Raw genomic sequence first — 22,270 nt, 5'->3', positions numbered from 1 at the left:
CAGTAAACGAATCCCACAGCCCCAGCATTTTGTCTCGCTGGATTGGCGTGAAGACCTAGCAGGTGACCGGTCTTTACTGCGGTGTCTGGACTTGGAAGAGGAGCCATGTCTGGAGGAAGAGCGAGGCTGCTGCGTTTTCGCATGGCGATCTTCTCGCGTGCCTAAAGGCTGTTCGGACCTAGAGGAGGAACTGTAAGGGAACATACAAGGGAGTAAACCACAAGACCACCCGTATATATCCGGCCCCCCCCTACTCCAGCTCTGCACTCCTAAGAGAGAGCTGGTCACAGGGGAGCGGTGATGTATCCATAAGGAAAGACAGGGGTACACTAGAAAGACCAATGCAAAAGTACTTAGTAATGCTCCCCAAGACCCCTCATACAGAGGACCCACATACCTTGTCACCAGAGACCACCAATGTGGAAACGCCGCAATTCTACAGTCAGTCCCATAGGCTGTGGGACTGACATCCATTTAAATTTGGCGCCGGCCGTGACGTCACGGCCGCGGCATACAGCGCATGCGCGAGTATCGGCGATCGCCGCTACTGCGCATGCGCGGACCAAGCCTCGTTCTCGGTCAGCCCGCGCGCATGCGCAGAGCGTCCGAAAACGCCGCGAATGGAACGCAGTGCGTTCCACGGCATCCATAGTACCTCCCGGACCACCAGGAAGTACACAGAGAAGCGAGGAGCCGCACGCTAAACCACCAGGGAAGCGCTAGATCACCAGGCAAGTAAAATATAATACACATAAGGGTTATAAAACACTTACCTGTCCGCGCAGCTTACCGCTAGACACCAGGGAAATACCAAGTCAGCAACCAGGAAGCAATATCCATCGATGGGGCAATGCACATGAGGCCACCCGCAGCAGCCGGGATCACTGGCCATGCCATTTGGCCTGCTTTGTCAGGCATCTTAAGGCTCCTCTTCAGCATGCCGACCCCATACCCCGCAGCAGCAAGGGCTTACAGGGGAAACAATTCCTGCCGACCCTCATTAACCCTGCGTCTTCAAGCGATTTAGCATCGAAATTGTAGGAATTCAGCACCAAACAGGTGCAGGAGGAGGACAAAAAAAGAACACGGATGCTGAAAGGGAGCAAGGATTTATGGGAGTGGGGTCCTATAGGGTAGGAGTGGAGGCGGGGCTACCCAAACGTATGCTGCCATGGAGTCTGTCAGGAAAGATAGATTTCATGCATAGCTGATAGAAAGCAGAAATGGCAGAAATGAATTTAAAATACATTTTTTGATCATTCTGTGTATTTTCTTCAACTGTTCTTCCTCCCTATGCTTCAAGTCAGACCGCAGCTGGTCCTTTGTTCACACCACATCATACTTCTTGGCAAGCACATGGACAACCTTCTCCATGATGGTGTCTTTTCTTGTTTTAGGCCTGGGGACATTGCAGAACCTTTCATCATAATCGTTTTTCTCAAGAATCTTCACTATAGTCCCTATAGTGTTAGGGACATAGGTGTTGCTTTTTTTTCCCCGTGTCGGCTTTTTCATTTTGGAACGACATGCTCCTTCTCTTCAGCCATCGTTCTGCTGCTAAGATTGAGCTGGATGAAGAAGAGGGGCAGAGCTTGGAAAGTCCCCATAGAGCACCACGGCACACGCAGACCCAGTATACAGAACATTGTCACGAACGATTAAACTGACCAATCCACAGAAGATTCGTAACAACTGAAGGTAAGCAGACCAGTACAATAGTTCTAGGGTATTAACAGTTTTGTGTAGTTTGTCAACTGTACAATGATGTGTTGTTTCTTATTTCAGGAGCAATGGTGGACAAATTTACCTCATCACATTTCCTGCCACAATTTTTTCAAATGTACAGAGATTTTCCATGTTTATGGAAAGTACACTCCAAGGACTATTCTGACTATCTTAAAGCGGAGTTCCGGGCACAGAAGTCATTTTTCAATAAACATACCCCCGGGACAGTCAGGGCTAGCACATTCCACAATGGCTAGCCTCTGATCTGTCCCGGTTCGCACTTACCTTTTAGAAGAAATACTTACTTATAAAATTTCTTCCACAGCATTTCCATCTCTCTTGTGGGCAGCTGAAGCCAGCACGGTCCTCTTCTGTGTCTTCTTCCGCGTCTTCTTGTCCCAGAATGCGCCTGCACCGGCCCCTCTCGTCACTTCCGGTGCGGCGCCCGGAAGTGACGAGCGGGGCCGGTGCCGTCGCATTGATTCCTGGGAGCGATGACGTTCAGCTCCCAGGAATCATCGCGAGACAGGAAGTGACGGGTGAGCCGCGGCACTGAGGTGAGTATTTACGATCTTCAATTACAAGGTGAGTAAACAAAAAAAAAAACCTAACTATCCAATTCCTTTTCAGGTGATGTCTAACTAGCGGAGGGGCACAAAAAAAAATATCGATTTTGTGCCCGGAACTCCGCTTTAAGCGAAATGAAGCGTATACTAAATTAGCAAAACTATGCACTGTTGTGTATGCCAAAGCAGATATATCCTATGTGACCAAAAAATAGCAAATCTGCATACTATATTTAAAAAGGAATTGAATAAACTTAATGATTCCAAAAGATTTGGTGCAGGTGCAGATCAAGTATATGTGCCACGCGTGTGGTATTTCTAAAGGCTCCATTTTTGACTGACCAGGAGGAAGCACGACCCTCTGTGTCAAGTTTAGACTGTATCAGGGGAAATATCTCAGCTGATGAAGAAGATGGAACATTCAAAGGAATGGCAGACAGTCAGGTAAGTAATCATATAGGTTTTTATTTTACATTTTTATATGTACAGATAAGAAAATATAGATTAAAGATAATATGTCATCTAAAATTACACAACACATCAAAAATTTCAATCCAAAACTTAACAGTACCTTTGTACATTTTATTTCTTAAGGCAAATATAACATGACACCTGTGGTTATTACTGAAATAATCAATTAATGCAGAGAATCAAATTTACATATACCATTTAGAGGTTGTTTTGCCATTCTACTGCTCCACGCCTCAGAAAATATTGCATATAATCCAGGCGATTCTGGCAAGCTAGTTGAGATGTGGTCACCAGGCATGACATCCCCGGACAGAGTATCTTCCCAGTCAACCATGGATTGTGGCATGTAGGTGGAGGTAGTACGTCAATTTTTGCAGGGGCTACATTTATTGCTGTATGGAAGATACGAAAATGATTGGCCATTATACCACGCGCATTGTCTACAACTCGTCTGGCGTGAGATAACCTTTAATTAAAGATTTTTTTTGATCAGGTGTAAGGTTTTTAAAGACTAATGGTTTCAACACATGTTAATATAATGCAAATGCATCATCCGCAAAAAAATATGAAGTTTAGTCCTTCCACAGTGTCCTCTTTGGGTGGTAGGTTTAGAAATCCATTTTTTAAACTCTGATAAAATGCGGTTTTCTCAAATCTACCCCCATCTGAATTATGTCAATTTTTGTCCACAAAGATGAGCTCATACTTTGCATTCACGATTGCCATTGGGGAAGTGCTAAAGTAGCCTTTGCAATTAAAATAGAAGGAGCTGGATTTTGCAGGGGGCATTATTATGTAAACATGCTTCCCTTCTATGGCACCACCAGAGTTGGGGAAATTCCAGTAGTCATTAAATTGTTTAGCTGTTGCTTTCCATTCCTCCACACATGCTGGTAGCTGTAAAAGTAAAAATATATGTTTAGTACATTTTCTTGCTTAATTATACACAAATTTATTTTTTCTGTTTATTACACAGGGTCTTTTTGGCAATGAGTCACAAAATGTCACATTACCACCAGAAAGCAGGAGCAAAAAGAGAAAAACGATGCAAGAGTCTACAAGCAACTTTCTAGTACAAGCATCTGTAGCGTTAAATCAGAAGAGGGATGAATGTGATGACCAAGAAAATACGCCAGATGTCAGAAGACCGAAAAAAAATTACTGGATTCAGCTTCTTAATAAAGGCTTAAGAGGGGAGCTCCCCACAAATGTGAGCTGAGCACAAAACCACACACAACCAATCATCTCAGCAACCTCAACAAATGCATCAATGGCATGTACCATTCACACAACAGGATCGTCCACAAAACAACTGGGGACATGATTATTAGTACACAATTCTTTGTGAATTACAAAATTTGTTTTGGTTTGGTTTAAAATATTTTATGTTTGTCAGTTTGACATGGTATGAACTAATTTAAGTTTTCTCATATGTTTAGAGCTTAAAGCGGTTGTATCCCGCTTTTTGACACTTTTACCTACAGGTAAGCCTATAATAAGGCTTACCTGTAGGTACAAATAATATATCCTAAACCGGCACGGTTTAGGAGATATTTACAGTGCATGCAGCCGCTCGCGCGAGCGGCGCATGCGCTTTGAAGGTCCGGGGGGACCTTCAATTAACTTGCCGGGAGCTTGCCGGAAAAATCACTCCCGCGCGCATGCGCGGGAGTGACGTCATCGCGGCTCCGGCCAATCAGCGCGCTGGAGCCGTCTCTTTCGGCCAATCAGCGCGCCGGAGCCGCAGAACCCGGAAGAGACGACGAGGGATCATGGCAGCGCCCGCATCGATGTCCGGGGGTCCGTGTCGGGGCTTCGTTTTAAGGTAAGTTAAACATAATGGGCTAGTATGCGATGCATACTAGCTCATTATGCCTTTGTCTTGCAGGTTTTTTTTTTTTTTTTTTTTTTTAATAGGGTTTACAACCGCTTTAAAAAGGCAAAGATTATCAAAGACTGTTAAAAGTAAAAGCATGGTGTCATTACCGTTAAAACGTAACTTCACTTTTGTTGAGAAAAAAACAATCCCCCTCTGGGTGATTTCTGTACATTACAAGGATTTTAACAAACTTTGTTGCAGATTGCTACCTTTTGTTATTCTAAAGAAATCCCTGTTTGTTCTGCTGTGCCTCTGTGCTGAGTGGGTCAAATGGGAGTGGTTTCATAATTATCTATCAGATGTGGCAGCTGCAGGGCTCTAATGAGGAAAGCTGCTGGGCCTGCATCCCTTTAGACGTGCTCCTATTGGAAGCATCTCACCAAAAATGACATTTTTGTTGCAGGGATGCCAGAAATCTGACCTGTATCTTAGGCAGACTTCTGGGAAAATCAATGAGCCAATTACACAAGCATGAAATTATGTTTCTGGGGTGTGGTCAGTACACAGCTTCAGGTAGCCATATTGCATTGCATTTTCAGAAAATTTACAACAGCTGCAGATTGAAAAGGAAATTTTTAATAACATTCAATTACAATATGATTTGTGTCCCAATTGTATATGCTATATTGTTTTCTCTTTTTGCTGATTTTTTTCCCACAAAAGTGGAGTTACCCTTTAAATATTTGTCTTACATTATTTTTATGAGGGCTTCAGAGGTCTCAGGTATGATGTGGCCTAGCGAATGGGCAGAGATCCCGGTGGTGAATTTGAGGTCTTCAAAACTTCCTCCAGTTACCAAGAAATTAAGTGTTGATACCAGTCTCTGCTCTGCTGTGATGCCTGGTCTTAGGACTGTGTCCTTTTTGGTTATGAGGGATGACACATGACTCAGGAGCAGCTGAGAGGCCTCACTAGGCATCCTCAGATAGTTCCGATAATCATCTGAATTGTTTTCCTTTAGCTCTTGAACCAATCTCATATGCGAGAAATTATCACGGTTCTATAGCCACTCTTTACTCCATAACCTTTGCCTTTTTCTTCTGGGCTCCTCTGCTTGCTGTACAGCCATCACTCCAAAGATTTGCTATGGCAATGGTCCTATATTCCACATCCTTATCGACGATGGTGCTGATGTAGGTGATGCTAAGGAGATGCAGAAGAGATGCTCACTAAGCACAAGGTTAGTTCTGACGAACACGCATTGCTTCTCTGGGTGTATACGAAAACCACAGGAAGCCAAGATGCAAAGGTCAAAACATTTTTGTCACTTCCTTTTAGATGCAACATACATTACATGATGGCATGATCCTTTGCTCTCAAGAACGTGTGTTTGGTTTTTAAAAGCACGTTCGAATGATTTTTCATCTGGTGTATGACCACCATAAGGCCTCACAGCTGGGACCATGAGGTAAGTCGGTTTGGCATCTTGTTACCCTGTACCACTGCACAACTATTGGTACCTAGTGCAATCTCATTAAGGCTGGCCATACACGGGTCAAATTTTGAAAGAATATTCTTTTAAAATCTTAACTAAGAATTTTAGTTTGAATTTCGCACCATTAGTGGGCTGCAGCAAGGGCTGATTTTCATGCGGTCATAAAATTTGAATGATCGGGCATGTTGGAAATATTTTGAGAAATTAAAGATTTTCTAATCAACGATGGGAGAATTGTGCGAGAAATATAATTGAAAAAGAAATGCAAGAAAAGAAAATTCCCAGAAAGAAAGGAGAATTCCCAGCCACGAAAATGATGCTCTGCTGCAATGTGAGGTGAAATTGAAGGTTTGGTTGGTCAAATTTCAAAATCAGTGGCATGTGTTAAAGCTGGTGCAGCTCTGCAAAGAAAACAATTAGCTTACAGGTTTTAGTATCAAAGCTTAATTAACAAGCTGAAGTTAGAAGCTGATTGGCTAGCGTGAACAGCTGCACCAGATTCTGAATACTCTAGTTTTAGTAAATCTCCCCCACAGTCACCAGGAATCAATTCACGGTCATTAATCACAAGTCTCAAAAACAGCAGCCACCTTCCAGCCTCCTCCGGACATGATCCAGTTAATAATGCCTAGTACACATGATCACAAAATCAGATGCCACTTTCAAAGCATTCGTGCGATAATCTGATCTTTAGTACACAGCTTTCGAGATCCAACCACGACCATTCACATGAAATTACCTGAAGGGACAAACATGAAAATTTTTCTTGTGCGATACCAGATTGTACTATTTTCATTTAATAAGTACAGTATTGGGAGAGCAAGACCACGCATGCTCAGAAACGTAGGAAAATTTTCGTAAGTTTAGCAACTTCTTCATTTTCGATATGAGACTAGCATGGAAAAAAAACGTTTGATCATTCGTCCAATATTCTCATTGTGTGTAAGAGGCTTAAGACATTTCTTCTCTAGACCAAATCCCTTTGGTAAAGTCCTGCAGTCAGTTTCAGTTTCTGCCACTGCTGAGAACTCACAGTACAGCAACAAAGTCCACAGGCTGTGTCAGGGGCAATAGCCCTCTGAGGCTTGAAACCCTCCTCACTGGAGAAAGACAATCTTTTCAGGGCTTCAGATTATTTATCACAGGGGCGTAACTACAGGGGTTGCAGGGGTTGCAATCGCAACCGGGCCCCATGCTCCAGGGGGCCCATGCAGCTCCCCTGTACACCTGGATAGGAGGGGTGGTGGGGGCAGCATGTAGAGGAATCACTGTCCTCCTTTTTCCTCCTGTAGCTGCAGGAGGAAAATGGAGGAGATTGGTTCATCTGTATGCTGCCCCCGCCACTCCTCCTATCCAGTTCACTTGTGTTCTTCTGCCTCTGGGCCCCTGTGTGCTCCCCTGGTCCCCCCCCCCACTGTGCTCCCTCCCCTCTCCTGCCGGGTGCTGCAAGGGATGTGTCACAATAGAGAACCAGGAAGGGGTCGGTAAATATGTTATTTACCAGCTCCTTCCTTTTCTGAATGGACAGAGTCATAGTCAGTGACATTGTAAAAAAATAAAATAAAATGATAAAAAATAATACAATTAAAATACCAAAAAATAAAAACTACTGACACTAGTGGGTGAACTTCCAGGATCGCAAAGGTCACACTTGCGACCGGGCCCTGGCATTCCACCACTGTGGGGAGGCCCCAAGATTGCAGGAAGGGGGCCCAGTGCAGAACTTGTGAAAGGGTAATAAAGGGCCCCTCAACGAGAGTAAAGGGCCCCAGGATCAGTATGAAGAGCCCCAGGCTTGAAGGGAAGGGCCCCGGCCAGGGGCCTGGGGGGCCCTTCATGGTTTCTTGCACCGGGGCCCTAAAGGTTCTAGTTACGCCTCTGATTTATCAGCTGCTTCATCACCATCTAGACACACCTCCCCAGGGATTGGCTAGGACCTGATCAATATTCAGGCCGTTTTTTTTAATTCTCCCTCCCTAAGCTCTGAAAACTTCTTCTAGAGGCGGGGGGGGGGGGGGGGGGGGAGCAATCAAACTCTCAGCCTGTGAAACACTGAACTGATCAGACCAAACAATCGCAGCTCCCTTAATTTCAGAAGAAGCCAAAAAATAAATGTACCTATTTACCTGCGCTAGGAGGGTGCTACAACAAGTTTTTGCCATGCAGTATGTTATTGTAATAAAAGTGACACAAAGGTCAACAGGACGCACACAGCGCTCTGCACAGATGTTCTTGACAACAGATGTGATGTGCTGTGGACAGTGGTGATTTGATTACGGCTTAATCCAGCACAGTTTCCACATTAATAAATATTAACCTTTAGTCCAAGATAAAATTTATTAGCAAACTTCCAAAAGAGAAGCTACACCATCAGGTTTTAGGCAGCCCCATTTCATAATCTGTGGTTTCAGCAATGTTGAGATGATGCTATAGAAAGATTTACATATTAAAGTGAGTTGCAGATCTGATCCTAGGCATATCTTCTAACAACAGTTCCTGGGGACATTTCATGTCCTGGTTTATCCGAACTGAATAACAGCACATAATGAAGCAGTGCACACAGTTTTAGAGAAAGAAGTGACCTAAAGAAGGTACAGATTGTCAGATGTGTACTGTAGAAGGTACATCATTTCAAAAGTGACCTGTAGTGAGTAATTAGTATCAGAAATTACTTGTAGTGTCAGCATTGTCCTGTAATGGTCACATAGGGGTTGATTCACTAAAGACATAATAGACTGTGCACTTTGCAAACTGTAGTTGCTCTAGCGCTTAGTAAAAGAGATAAATAAGGCCCCTTTCACACGGTCCACATTCCGTTGCGGACCGTGCTCTGCTCAGCGGGGATCGATCCGCCGATCTCCGCTGAGCCGGTGGATGACAGCTCCGTCACTGCACTGTGTGCGGAGAGGGAGGTGTCAGAGCCCCGTTGCTCTCTATGGGGAAATCGGATGAGAGCGGACTGCCTGTCCGCTCTCATCCGATCCCATCCGATCCGATCCCCAGGACGGATGGAAAATAGGGTTTCCATCCGCCCGGATTTCACGGACAGGAACGTATGCGGATGGCAGCGGGTGTCAGCAGACATGTCACAGCTGACATCCGCTGCTCCATAGGGCTGAATGGGGCATCCGATCAGATCCACCTAAAAAACTGACAGGCGGATCTGATCGGAACGCTCGTGTGAAAGAGCCCAAAAGCCTCGTACACACGCACCGATTGTTGGCCGTGAATTTTCGGCCAACGTCCGATCGGCCGATTGTCGGCTTGTTAGTATGATGCTTCCGACAACCGACTGCGACTTTTCGGCCGAACAAAATCTGGTGTGGATGCTATAAAATGTTTGTTGGCCGTCAACAGAACGGCCAATTGTTCGTCAGTCAGTACAGATTTCGGCAGACAAAAATCAGATGAGCAAGACTGGGCATGCTCAGAGAAGAAAAAACACACGGAAAGTAAACCAGCACATGACATCACTTCTGAAGTTGGTTGTTGTTGGCCGAAAAAATTTGTGTGCAGTCTAGAGCACATTTCAACCAACACAACAACACTGGACAAAAGACGTCCGATCGGTCGGCCAACAATGTGTACGAGGCTTTAGGAAAACAGCATTTTTGGTTGCACATGATTGGAGGATGGAAGTCAGCAGAGCTACTGCTCATTTACCAAGCTCTGCAGCAGCTGCACTTGCAGAGTGCAACTGCATTTTGCAAAGTGTACAGTCTGTTTGTCTTTAGTAAATTAACCCCAATATGTCAGAAAAGACCTGTGGGAGGTACACGGTATCAGATGTATTTTATACTAGATACATAGTTCAGAATTGACCAGTAGTGGGTAATTGGTGTGTGAAGTGATCGATCAGTAGTGGGTACACGGTGTTAGATGTAACCTATATCAAATTCATGGTGTTTAAAGTGGTATGTACCAGGTACATGGTCTCAGCAGGGCTGGATTTTCCACTAGGCACTGCAGGCATATGCCTTTCCTAGAGGGATGCTCATCAGTATGAGGTTTTTTTTAACCCCTTTGCTGCCAGGTCCATACATCCTACGGACCTGACAGTGGGGGGGGGGGGGGGGGGGTTGGGGGATTCACACACAATCTGGTGGCTGCAGCCCCCACCATGTATTCTGGGTTCCGCTTGCCCATCGGGTGCGGGAGGGTTGAGGGGAGGGAGAACAATGGACACACATCTGCTCTCCTCCCCTTCTTGTTGGCGACCCAGGAAGCGCCATGTATAACATCACCTGTCGTCTTACTGTCTTTTTGGGGGGGGGCACTTCAGATTTCTCTGCCTATAGGCTCCTGAGATGTAAATCTGGCCCTGGGTGTCGGATGTAACCTATACCAGAGACATGTTGTCTGAAGTGACTTGCAGCAGGTACATGGTGTCAGATATAACCTATACCAGATACATGGTGTCTGGTATAGGTTATATCTGACACCATGTACCTGCTGCAAGTACATGGTGTCTTATATAACCTATGCCAGATACATGGTGTCTGAAGTGACCTGTAGCAGGTACATACATGTTGTCTAAAGTGACCTGTAGCGGGTGCATACATGTTGTCTAAAGTGACCTGTAGCGGGTACATGGTGTCAGATGTAAACTATACCAGATCCATGGTGTATAAAGTGACCTGTAGCGGGCAAATGGTATAAGAAGTAGCAGGTACATAGTATCAGTTACCAACACTAAGTACGTTACTTCAGAAGTGACCAGTAGTGGGTTTAGTGGATTGTCCTGCAGCAAGTATATGGGGTCAGAAATGACCTGTAGTGAGTACATGGTGTCAAAAAAGTGACCTGTACATGGCAGTACATGATGTCAGACCTAACCTACACCAGATACATAGAAGGAGATTTACTAAAACTGGTGCATACAGAATTTGGTGCAGCTGTGCATAGTAACAAAGTTTATTTGAACAAGCTGAGGTTAGAAGCTGATTGGTTACTATGCACAGCTGTACTGTAGTGGCTCTGTGTGCACCAGTTTTAGTAAATATACCCCATAGTGTCTGAAGTGACCTTTAGTGGGTATGTGGTATTGGAAGTGGCAGGTAAATAGTGTCAGATGTAACCTACACTAGGTACAACGTTTCAGAAGTCACCAGTAGTGGATACATAGGTTTAGAAGTATCCTGCAGCAAGTACAGTATATGGTGTCAGAAGTGTCCAGTAGTGCAATGTTATCAGAAGTAACCTGCAGTGAGTGCATGATGTCAGAAATGACTCGTAGGAGTTACATAATTTCAGAAGTGACCTGCAGTAAATACATGGTGTCAGAAGTTACCTGTAGCAGGTATATGGTGTCAGAGATGCCCTGTGGAGGGTGCATGGTATCCAAAATGACCTGTATCATATATCGGGTATCAGAAGTTACCCATAAGGGGGACATCGTTTATGGCATTAATGCCATAAAAGTCAGCAGTGCACTATAATATTGTATACTAAATCATGGTGTTATAAATGACCTGCAGCGGACATGGTTTCAGAAGTTACCTGTACATGGTGTTAGAGGTGCCCTGTAGAGGTTACACTGAGTCAGAAGATATCTGAGCCAAGCACACAGTGTCAGAAGTGCCCTTTAATAGGTACATGGAGTCAGAAGTGCCATGTAGAGTAGGTGCAACATGGTGTCAGAAGCAACCTGTAGTCAGTACATGATGTCATGCTGATCTTCTGGCTTGAGTACTCTCAAACAGTACAGAGTATTCAGCTGTTTTACATTGGTTTAGTGGATTACCCCTGGAAATGATTTAACTTTTTACTAAATGTGGGGAAACTAGTGCAAAAAAACATAATTTCTACATTATAGAGGTAATCCATCAGAAACCAAATCATGGGGAACATTTATAAAAACACAACAAGATGGTGAAAGAACTGTCGGAGAAATATCTAATTGCACCACAGAGCAGTTTCCAGCATAAACAGCTCCTTAACTTTCCATCCTCACAATAAATTACATGAACCATCACAGATAGGTTATATGGAAATCCTGCCTGAAATGCTGATTAATGAGACAGATGAAATCCTTTGCAATGGCAGAGGCCAAATTATAATAGCGACCAGTGAGAAGCCCAGTCATGTGTGTCCAGCTCAATTCTCACAATTAAATATGTCACAATTCTGTCACACCAAAAAAGGCCATAACGTCCGGCAACAAATCAGAAAACCTTATTACTTGACGGGGAGAAAAAGAAAGATCAACTACTTTCATTGCTGCTCTACAATATTATTCCAAAGGTATTCTCTGAAACCAGTGTGCAGACATTGTACAATAATTCTTGCATGTCTATGTTGCGACTCTGCCAGGCATACCTTTCAACATTAAAACTTAAGAAATGGGGGCACCCTAAAAGGCAATAAACATGCAGTGCGCTTTGCATACTATGGAGAAAAGTGGGTGTGGCTAAATGATGATTAGAATCAGTCCTTGCACCTACAAAATACTCCTTAATTACTGTGATACTAGTAAGAGTCCCACAGTCAAGCATAAATCCAAAGGATAATTTTTATAATAAAAAACAGAACATAGACAGAAAGCTACAGCTTTATCTGAGCCTTACCTTTCATACAAGTTGTTCTTTTAAGACATGGTTCCAAACTCACTGAGTGCAGCCCATTTGGATAAAAATATGTATCCTCAATCCAGCAATCTTCCAGTTAGGGCCACTCAACCTTGCTTTAGAAAGCAACCCTGTTGGGCTTCCATTTCTCTTGTGCATTCCTGCCATCCTATGGGAAGAACTGCTCTCTGCTGGAGTCCAGTGTGAGTATAGCTCCTTATGAGAATGAATTAGGTTGTGACACATATGTATGTGGGTCCTGTATTAGTTATTACCTTGTTTTGGAAGGAAATACTCACACACAGCCTATAGCCCACTGATATCTTTTAAATAAATCTTGCACAGTTTGGTTACAGCAACAAATAAACTGTTGTTCAATACTGATATAGGCAATCCAGATAATACATTTTCCTGGTGCCTCCATGGCAGCATACCAATGATAGAGCTCCGCCTCGACTCCTCTCTCAGGACTAGTGCATAGCATAAAAGACAAGAAGGTCCCTTCCCCCAGCATTCTCCTTTTTTTCCTCCTACCTCTGGAACTGGTGAAGAGTTAGCAGCATGTCCCTACCTCTGCCTTACTTAGTTTGGCAGCTTCCGCTGGGTTCAGCCTCTCCCAGACGCAGTCCCTGCTCTTGGGTCGCTCATAGCACTAATAAGGCAGGGAACCCCTTCTGTGGATCTTTTGGGGTCAAAAGCAGAGTTTCCTCATAGGAACGCAGTCTGCAGTTTCTGAAAAATTATGGATGAGTCTTGACTTCAACAGCCGGGTCAGTGTTCCCCTTTATTTTATCTCTTTCATTTATATATTTCACTGGTTTCTTTAAGGCTACTGTATGTGTTAAGGCTACTGTATGTGTTATCAATGTCTTATTTTCCATTTCTCCCCTTTTTTCAGGTTACTGTCGCTAGATGATGTTATTAGTTAGGCATATTTTGTTATTTTTTTCTTCCTTATATTCTGGTAGTAATGCGTTTTTTTTAGGGGTTTGTCCTTTTTCCCAAAAAGTTACCTCTTAAGCTGGATACACACTGTGCAACTTTTGTTGTTAGATTTGCCTTTTCTGTGTGGTGCAGGGGCCTGCCTGATTGCATGCAGGTTGGGGGTGTTTAGGTTTGGCCTCCTGTTATATGGTTTTGGTAGGTCTGGAGGAAAAAATCTAAATAAAATTGTATAGTGTGTTAGTCGCCGGCCATGTTTGTTGGGGAAAACAGTGCTCGCTTTCCCTAAAGCAATCAAAGTAAACTATGGGCAGCAGTTTTGTCCATTAGGCTCTCCCTTTCCCTAATTAAAGATATATATGAGGAGGCATCTTGCTCATATGAGTGGGATCTGCCTCTATGAGAAGACCTTCAAGTGCTCCTTTCCCTGCCCTTAGGTAAAGCACATTTTTTTTATTTAAAATCTTTACAAGTATATCTGTGGGTATAGTTGTGCAGCTATGTGTATGTTATGTTTATATGTGTGTGTGTGTATGTATGTATGTATGTATATATGTGTGTATATATATATATATATATATATATATATATATATATATATATATATGTTTATGTATGGGTATCTGTCTTGTATAGGTCTGACAGTTTTATTCCCTCTCTTTTTTCTTTTTCTTCATCCCTATTGTCTTTAAAAAAAAAAATGGGGATTTTTTCTCTCTGTCTCTGTCTCTCTCTCTGTCTCTCTCTCTCCCCTGACCCTGCTGCTTGTAAGTCATCATGAGTCACTCATCTCGTGCACAAGATCCTCACACTTCTGATAGGTATGGGACCAACTTTACGTGAGTATTTAAAAAAAAAAAAAAAAAGAGAGCATATGTCTTAGAGTGATGGGAATTTCCCTCTCACCAGCCCCGCCCATTCCAAAAGGTCAGAGAGATCTTTGAGACATCGAGATGACGAGAGTCCATATAGAATCCCGATCCTCACAACATAGATCTGGAAGATCAAGATCAAGGAGGCGGGACTATTCCCCATCTCCCCCTCATCATACTTCCAGAAAGAAGTGTTGGGCTTGTGGCGCAAACCCCCTCCCGGATAAATTAGTCTGCAAGGACTGCTTGAGAGATTATGCGGCCAATCGGGAGCAAGAAAGCAAACAAGTAGTAGACTTGATCAAACAGACAGTTAAGGATTCGATTTCAGAACTAGCATCGGCTCCGGCCCAATCTGTGTCCGAATCTTCTGCTCATGTTCCAGATACCGAAAGGCCAGGTCCCTCTGCAACTATTACTCCTGTGCATCCGGCAGAGCATCCGGCCAGGGAGTCAGACTCTGACGGATCTTCAGATGAGGGGGATCCATCTGGGTTCCAATATTCCTTGGTTCAGCCCCTCATTCAGGTGGTCAAAGAAGCTATTGCCTGGGAGGAAGTGGAAGATCCCACTCCTCAAAAATCCAAATCCTACTTTCCATTCCTTTAAAAGGAAACAGATCTATTTCCCTTTAATGGGAGAAATTAAGGAGGTCATTGATAATGAATGGCGGAAAACAGATAAGAAATTTTCAGTGGGACATATGAACAAGCTATACCCTTTGGCTGAACAGGATATGCATTCCTTAGCCTCTATGCCAGTTGTAGATGCAGCAGTGGTCCGCCTGGCAAAGAACGTTACATTACCTTTGGAGGCAGGATTGACTCGGACCTACGAAAATCTTATCTGGCAGCAGGTGCAGCTTGCAGACCAGCAATTGCCTTCACCTCGGTTTCCACCGCTATTAGGTCTTGGACAGGAAACATCGAGACTGCCTTACGTCAGGATGTCCCAAAGGAGGACATAATCAAAGCCCTGGAAGAGCTCAAGGTTTCGGCAGATTTTGGGGGAGAAGCAGCAATTGATACCATCTGCTGCTCAGCCAGAGCTATGCTCCATTCTGTGATGGCAAAAATAGCTTTATGGCTTAAACCATGGATAGCCGATCTTGCATCCAAACAGAACTGGTGCAAGATTCCATTTGACGGGAAAAATTTGTTTGGGGAACAACTAAATACAGCCATCTCGAGAGTGTCAGGCGGAAAATCGGGCATGCTTCCACAAGACAGAAGGGCTCGCAAGTCAAGGCCATTTACAGCAAGATTCCGTCCATCTAATGTGCGGGATTACAGACAGCCAAAACAGGCCAGAGAGGGCAGAAGACCCTGGAGAGGCACTCAAGCTTTCTTCCTGAATTCCAGAAAAAATAAAGTCCTTACCGCTCCCCAAGAGGCGCCAAAACCTTTTGACGCCAACTTAGCCTTGTCCCTCCCAGTGGGGGCCAGGCTAAAACAATTTTTTCCAATCCTGGGCAAGCCGCTGCCAGGATCCTTGGGTTCTATCGACTATTTGCTGGGGGCATTTTTGGAGTTTTTTTGGGTCATCCTCCTCAAGATTCGTTCCAACAGACAACGTGGCCGACCTCCCATCAAAAGGCACAAGCACTGTCTCATTTCCTGTCATCTCTCCAGCTTCAGAAAGTGGTAGTTCCTGTTCCCTGGGAAGAGCGCTTCAAGGGATTCTATTCTACCCTTTTTCTGGTCCCAAAGAAAACAGGAGGTTGGAGACCTGTTATAGACCTAAAGAAGCTAAATCGACACATTCTTCTCAAAGTTCAAAATGGAGTTCCTGCAAACGATTATCCATGCCATCCAGTCAGGGGACTGGATGATCTCTATAGATCTGCAGGATGCGTATTTGCATGTCCCAATTCTCCCCTCTTTCCAAAAATACCTGAGAGTCGCAGTGGGACAATTGCACCTCCAATTCCAAGCCCTTCCCTTCGGCTTGTCCACCTTTCCGCGAGTTTTCACAAAGATACTGATCTCATCCTTGGCTCCACTTCGAGAAAGAGGTCTAAGAGTCTACCACTATTTAGACGATATCTTGCTTCTGGCCTCCAACCCAAACCAGCTCATAGTTCACAAGGAAATGTTAATGCAGGAAATAACGGAAATGGGATGGTTGATAAACCTACAGAAGAGCCAGTTAATACCTACTCGAGATGATTTATCTGGGCGCCTTATTCAACACGAAACAAAGTTCAGTTTCGTTGCCTCCTCAGAAGAGGGAAGCCATTATTCAGAAAATGATCCGAGTTCGGCGGTGTTCTTTCCTGACAGCATCTCAATGCATGAGTCTAATAGGCACTATGTCGGCCTGCATCCCTTTAGTCCCCTGGTCTCATTGGCATCTGAGGCATTTCCAAGTAGCCTTTCTGGCACAGTGGAAGAGACTACATCTTTCCCAAGATCAGTGTGTCAGCGTCAACAATCAGAAGCCTACACTGGTGGACAGACGCAACAAATCTTTCCAAATCGCATCACCTCGGCTCTCCCTCATGGATCACAATTACGTCCGATGCCAGCGGACAGGGCTGGGGAGCCCATTGCGGGGAGACAAGGGTACAGGGAAGGTGGCCTTTCCCTACCAACGGGATTGTGTCGAATATCCTAGAAATCAGAGCGGCTTTCCAAGCACTGTTAGCCTTGACTTCCATCATCAAAGGTCAGAGAGTGTTACTGCGTCTGGACAACAGAGCAGCAGTGTCTTATCTTCAGAGACAAGGGGGCACACACAGCAGATCCCTTCTCAGGGAAGTGGAGCCAATACTCTTATGGGCATAGAAGAAGCTCCTCGTCCTGAAAGCTGTGTATCTTCCAGGCACTTTGAATATGGAAGCAGATATGCTGTCCAGGAACTTCACGGACAGCAACGAGTGGTCTCTACACCCCCACATCTTCCAGCAGATAGTCAATCTCTGGGACTATCCTCAGGTAAATTTGTTTGCCTCTCCGAGCAACAATAAGTTGACCTGTTTCTTCTCCCGCTTTCCTCACCCATCGGCCGAAGCAGTGGACGCTCTGGTATGCCCATGGGTCTTCAAGACGGCTTATGCCTTTCCACCTTGCCCACTGTTTGCGAGTTTTCTCTCAAGACTTCTGAAGGAAGAAGTCCAAGTCTTGGCAATACTACTCTATTGGCCGAAGAGACCATGGTTCCCTCTAGCCATGTATCTCAGCCTGGAACCGCCAACGAGGATCCCCTCCTTTCCTCACCTGTTATCCCAAGGCAGGATGTTTCACCCGAATCCTCACAAGCTGGACCTTCGGGTTTGGAAGCTGAAAGGCAGAGGTTTGAAACCTTAGGCTGCTCTGCAGAGGTCATCTCTACCCTTCAAGGAGCGAGAAATCCTTCCACAAATGCAGTTTACAATAAAATCTGGAACACGTTTCAAACCTTTTGCTTCTGGAAAAGGATTCAACCCGATCTCTCCTTCTACGATTGACGTCCTCAGTTTTTTACAGTCGGGTCTAGATTTGGGTCTTGGTCTGAGCTCCCTAAAGGTTCAGGTAGCAGCAATATCGGCCGCATCCAATAGAAGATGGGCAGAAGACCCCTTAGTAGTGACCTTTCTGAGAGGAGTATTAAAAATCCGCCCTCCAGCCAGGCGCTCCTTTCCAAAATGGGATCTTTCATTCGTTTTGGAGGTCCTCTCAGATCAGCCGTTTGCCCCAGTAGAGCAAATTTCACTTTGGAATCTTACATTAAAAACGGTCTTCCTCTTAGCCATAACATCTGAAAAGATAATTTCGGAACTCCACTCACTAGGAATTGGTGAGGAACACATTTCCTTTTTCCCGGATAGGGTGGAACTCTGTCCAATTTATGGCTTTGTCCCCAAAGTGGCGTCATCAGCTTTCCTAAGAGAACCCTGGGCATTGCCAGTTTTTACTGACATGGATTCCGATACTTGCCACGAATTAGACATTGCCAGAGTGCTGAAAGCCTACTTGGCTGCCACCGAATCTTTTAGGATATCGGAAAGACTATTCATCATCCCTTACGGGAAAAATAGAGGAAAAGATGCCACTAGCAGAACTCTAGCCTCCTGGGTAGTGAAGCTAATCAAAAAACGTACATATCCAAGAAGTTGGTGCCTCCATCATTCCACGAGGGCTGTAGCAGCATCTTGGGCAGCTAGGGCCAACGTCTCCTTGGAGACGGTATGCAGGGCAGCATCCTGGTCTTCTTGCCATACTTTCATCAGGCATTACAGAATTGATCCAGGATCCCTTTCAACTGTAAACTTTGGAAGGAAGGCACTAAGCTTGGCCATGTCCTCTGTCTGAATAAAATTTATTTTTTTGTGTGTGCATTATCCCACCCGTGTCAGCTATTTATTTATCATTGGTATGCTGCCATGGAGGCACAAGGAAAGCGAGAAATTGTATCATACTTACCGTAATTTCCCTTTCCTGGTGCCAATCCATGGCAGCATACGCTCCCACCCTCGGTATTCTAAATTACAGGAGAATGCTGGGGGAAGGGACCTTCTTGTCTTTTATGCTATGCACTAGTCCTGAGGGAGGAGTCAAGGCGGAGCTCTATCATTGGTATGCTGCCATGAATTGGCACCAGGAAAGGGAAATTACGGTAAGTTTGATACAATTTTCCGCTTTTTTTAGTGTTTTTAGTATATGTTTCCAGAGCATGGCTTCCCTTAAAATGGTGGCAGAGTCTTGGTTTCTGAGGTCCTGCTTGTGAGTAGGGCGCAGCGTGGTGTGCTGACGGCAAGAATAAATGAAAAGGGGTGCAATATGGCCTTCCTTTTCTTATGGTTTGGGGGTAGAATGAAAGCTTTTAAAACATTATAGCCTTAATACTGTTTAATAGGTTCTGAGACGAAAGAAAGTGACCTTAGTATGAAAAGGTCATTGAGATGGTCTTCACGCTCAAATTTCCCGCTCAAGGAGACCCCTGTATCCAGGGAAAATGTTTAGTTAGGGTAAATCCCACTCAAATCTCCCGTTCAAAGCCCCTTATCAAATTGCCCGCCAAGACCCCCCCCCCCCGGTTTAAAATATTTAAGGGGCTCATTGCCTCAGCATTTCATTCACCCCAAAATGGAGCTCTGGTGTTCCCAGCTTTCCCTCCCCTGGTTGTCGCGGCCAAACTATTATGTGGTTTTTTTGTCACCTATTGCGTCTGCATAGGGGGACTGATGTCATTGTATCGTAGTAATTTGTTATCGGTTGGAAAATTATTTTGATTGAGTTATTATTTGTACAGCCTGAGCCGTAGTGGCTAGGTTTTGTTTGAGTTATTCTGAATGGTATTATTAAAGTTGTTTATATATTTTTTATTAAACCAATAATAAACAGCCGTGGCCTAATTTACTCCAACCCAATCTCTGGTGTCTGTTTTCTTTTAAATAATTTTTATGATGTTATAGTAAGTAACAATCTACTACCTGGCATCCCATACACTTAGAGGCTGAGGTAGATGAGAACAGCATATTGTGAAAATTCCAACAACATGCACACAGGCCGGCAGGTAGGCACTACCGACCAAAGTCACTTACAAACAGTAGTAGAGGATTAAGATCTTGAAAAGATGCTGACAGCTTCTGTAGTAAGGATCGGGAATGTGACCTGGACGGTCCACACCCAAATGGGAAGTTTAGCTGCAGGCATCGCCCGACTACCGTTTTTAGAGCTGGTGGTCTGCTCTTTTATAAAAGCAGTCCTTTTGCAAGAAAAGGTGTAAAAATGAAAGAAATCTAATAAATGAATAATAAAAAAAATTTAAAATTCCGCTGTCTCCCCTGTGCTCGCATACAAAGGCAAACGTGCCCGTTGGTTCTGCATGCATGTAAACAGCGATCGTCCCACACATGTGATTTATCACCGCAGGTATCAGATAGATAATGGGATAGTAATTCTAGCACTAGACCTCCGCTGTAAATCTAAAGTGGTAACCTGTAATGGCTTTAAACATCACCTATGGATAGTAACATTTACATTGTTTTTGCTGTTGCATGGGCCTGCGCAATTATAAAGCGTGACATGTTTTTCTATTTACTCGGTGTAACATCATCTTTTATATTTAAAAAAAAAAATAAAAATGGGTTATGTATTGTTTTTAAAAAAAAGTGCATAAATACAGTGTGACATAGAAAAACTGCAAAACCCACCAATTAATTTTCTAGCAAAAATTACTGATTTATACGTGTAAACATAAGTGTCAGAAAAAGGCCTGGACCCCAAGTGGTTATCTGTCTCTAATAAGTGGGTTTCTCTCCCTACTACCACAGACTCATCAGAAGCACGCCAAAATTAAAAGGTTTCCTCACTCAATCTGGCTGCCAAGTCTCTTGAGAGTTCAGTATCCAATCAGATGTCCAAGGCACTGTACGAAATCCCTAAGGGACCATTTCCCTTACGAGACTCCCCTTCTCAAGCAATAATGGCACTAGGCCATCTACAGTTGGAAATATTAACTGCACCTGCCTACACACACAAAAAAAGAAAGCAGGAAGAGCAATTCTAAGTGCAGTAGTTTAATGGGTACAGAGCGCACAATAGTAAACTCAGTCTCATATCCCGGCCACACCGCGCCACGATCACCACCGGCCCTGTTCCACCAGATGAGCTTCTTATTTTACCAATGTGAGTTTACTATTGTGCGCTTTGTACCCATTAAACTACTGCACTTAGAAGCGCTCCTCCTGTTTTCTTTTTATCCTAATATACAGAGTTGACTCCACTCTTTTGAAGAGCCTTGCCCTTTGTTGCTTATCCTCCATCAGCCTACCTGGAACTTATTTATTTATGAACCTTTGTTCATGGACTCATGATTTTGTATTTATATACTTACATATATGTTTTTAAATGTGTCCCATCTTCAGACATCCCAACCTGCAAAAACTAATTTCAGGGAGGTGGCACTCCACGTTGCTCTTTCCCCCCGCACGCCGCCGCTACCCAACCCCCCCCCCCCCGGCGCCGCTGCGTCCTTCCCGCGCTGCCCCCCTTCAAGGATATTACATATTATATTATGAAAAACACAACTAGTTATTAAAAAATATATTGCAACAATTTACACACGCTAATGCACATGCCTTTTCTACTTATTTTGCAGACTGCTAGTGGTTACTGCTGGCGGGTACTGCTGGTGCAGGTAATGCTGGTGGTTACTGCTGGCAGATAATGCTGGCAGGTAATACTGGTCATGCGAGCACTGCTGGAGGAAGCAGCGGCTGCAGTAGAGAGCAGAGCCGCTGCTTCCTGTATCCAAAACTCAAAAAAAGAGACTAAGCGCCAAGAAGTGTAGTGACAGTTTCTTGTGATAATCATGTGCCTATAGCTGCCAGAGAGGATCAACCTCGGGACCGAGGATGCTAGGAAAAAACACGTAACAGAGAGTCTCTCACCTGGAGGCGCTTGGGGCTGTGATAAAAAAAATACTAATGCCATTGCAAATAAAGTAAAAAAATGAACAGTTTATTAAGATGAACAAGGGAAACAGTTAAAATAATACTGTCATGTGCTTTCTGCTTCACTGACCCTTTAAGACAAGCCAAATGTTCTGGTCAGTGGATAGAGCCGAATAGGAGCCAATCCTGTAGCTGTCTCAAAAAGGCTGGGAGTGCTGGGGGAAAAAGGACAACTTGTTCCTTGTAATGCTAACCCCAGTGGACTGTGTAACACACCGTGGGGGACTTCCAGCGATCATCTTGTAGAAACACGAAGGGCTCTGTCCAGGCAAAGAGGCGGAGGGGAGACCGATGTCATCCTCCAGCTGCAGCGCTCGGCTCCATCACTGCTGTGAGCCGACCGACAATCCGATGGTATGGGACGGACCACACTCGG

Source organism: Pelophylax lessonae (assembly GCF_965119305.1).
Source record: "Pelophylax lessonae genome assembly, chromosome: 7".
In the NCBI taxonomy this organism is placed as follows: domain Eukaryota; kingdom Metazoa; phylum Chordata; class Amphibia; order Anura; family Ranidae; genus Pelophylax; species Pelophylax lessonae.
The sequence above is the reverse complement of the archived record's forward strand: the minus strand, read 5'-3'. Positions refer to the sequence as shown.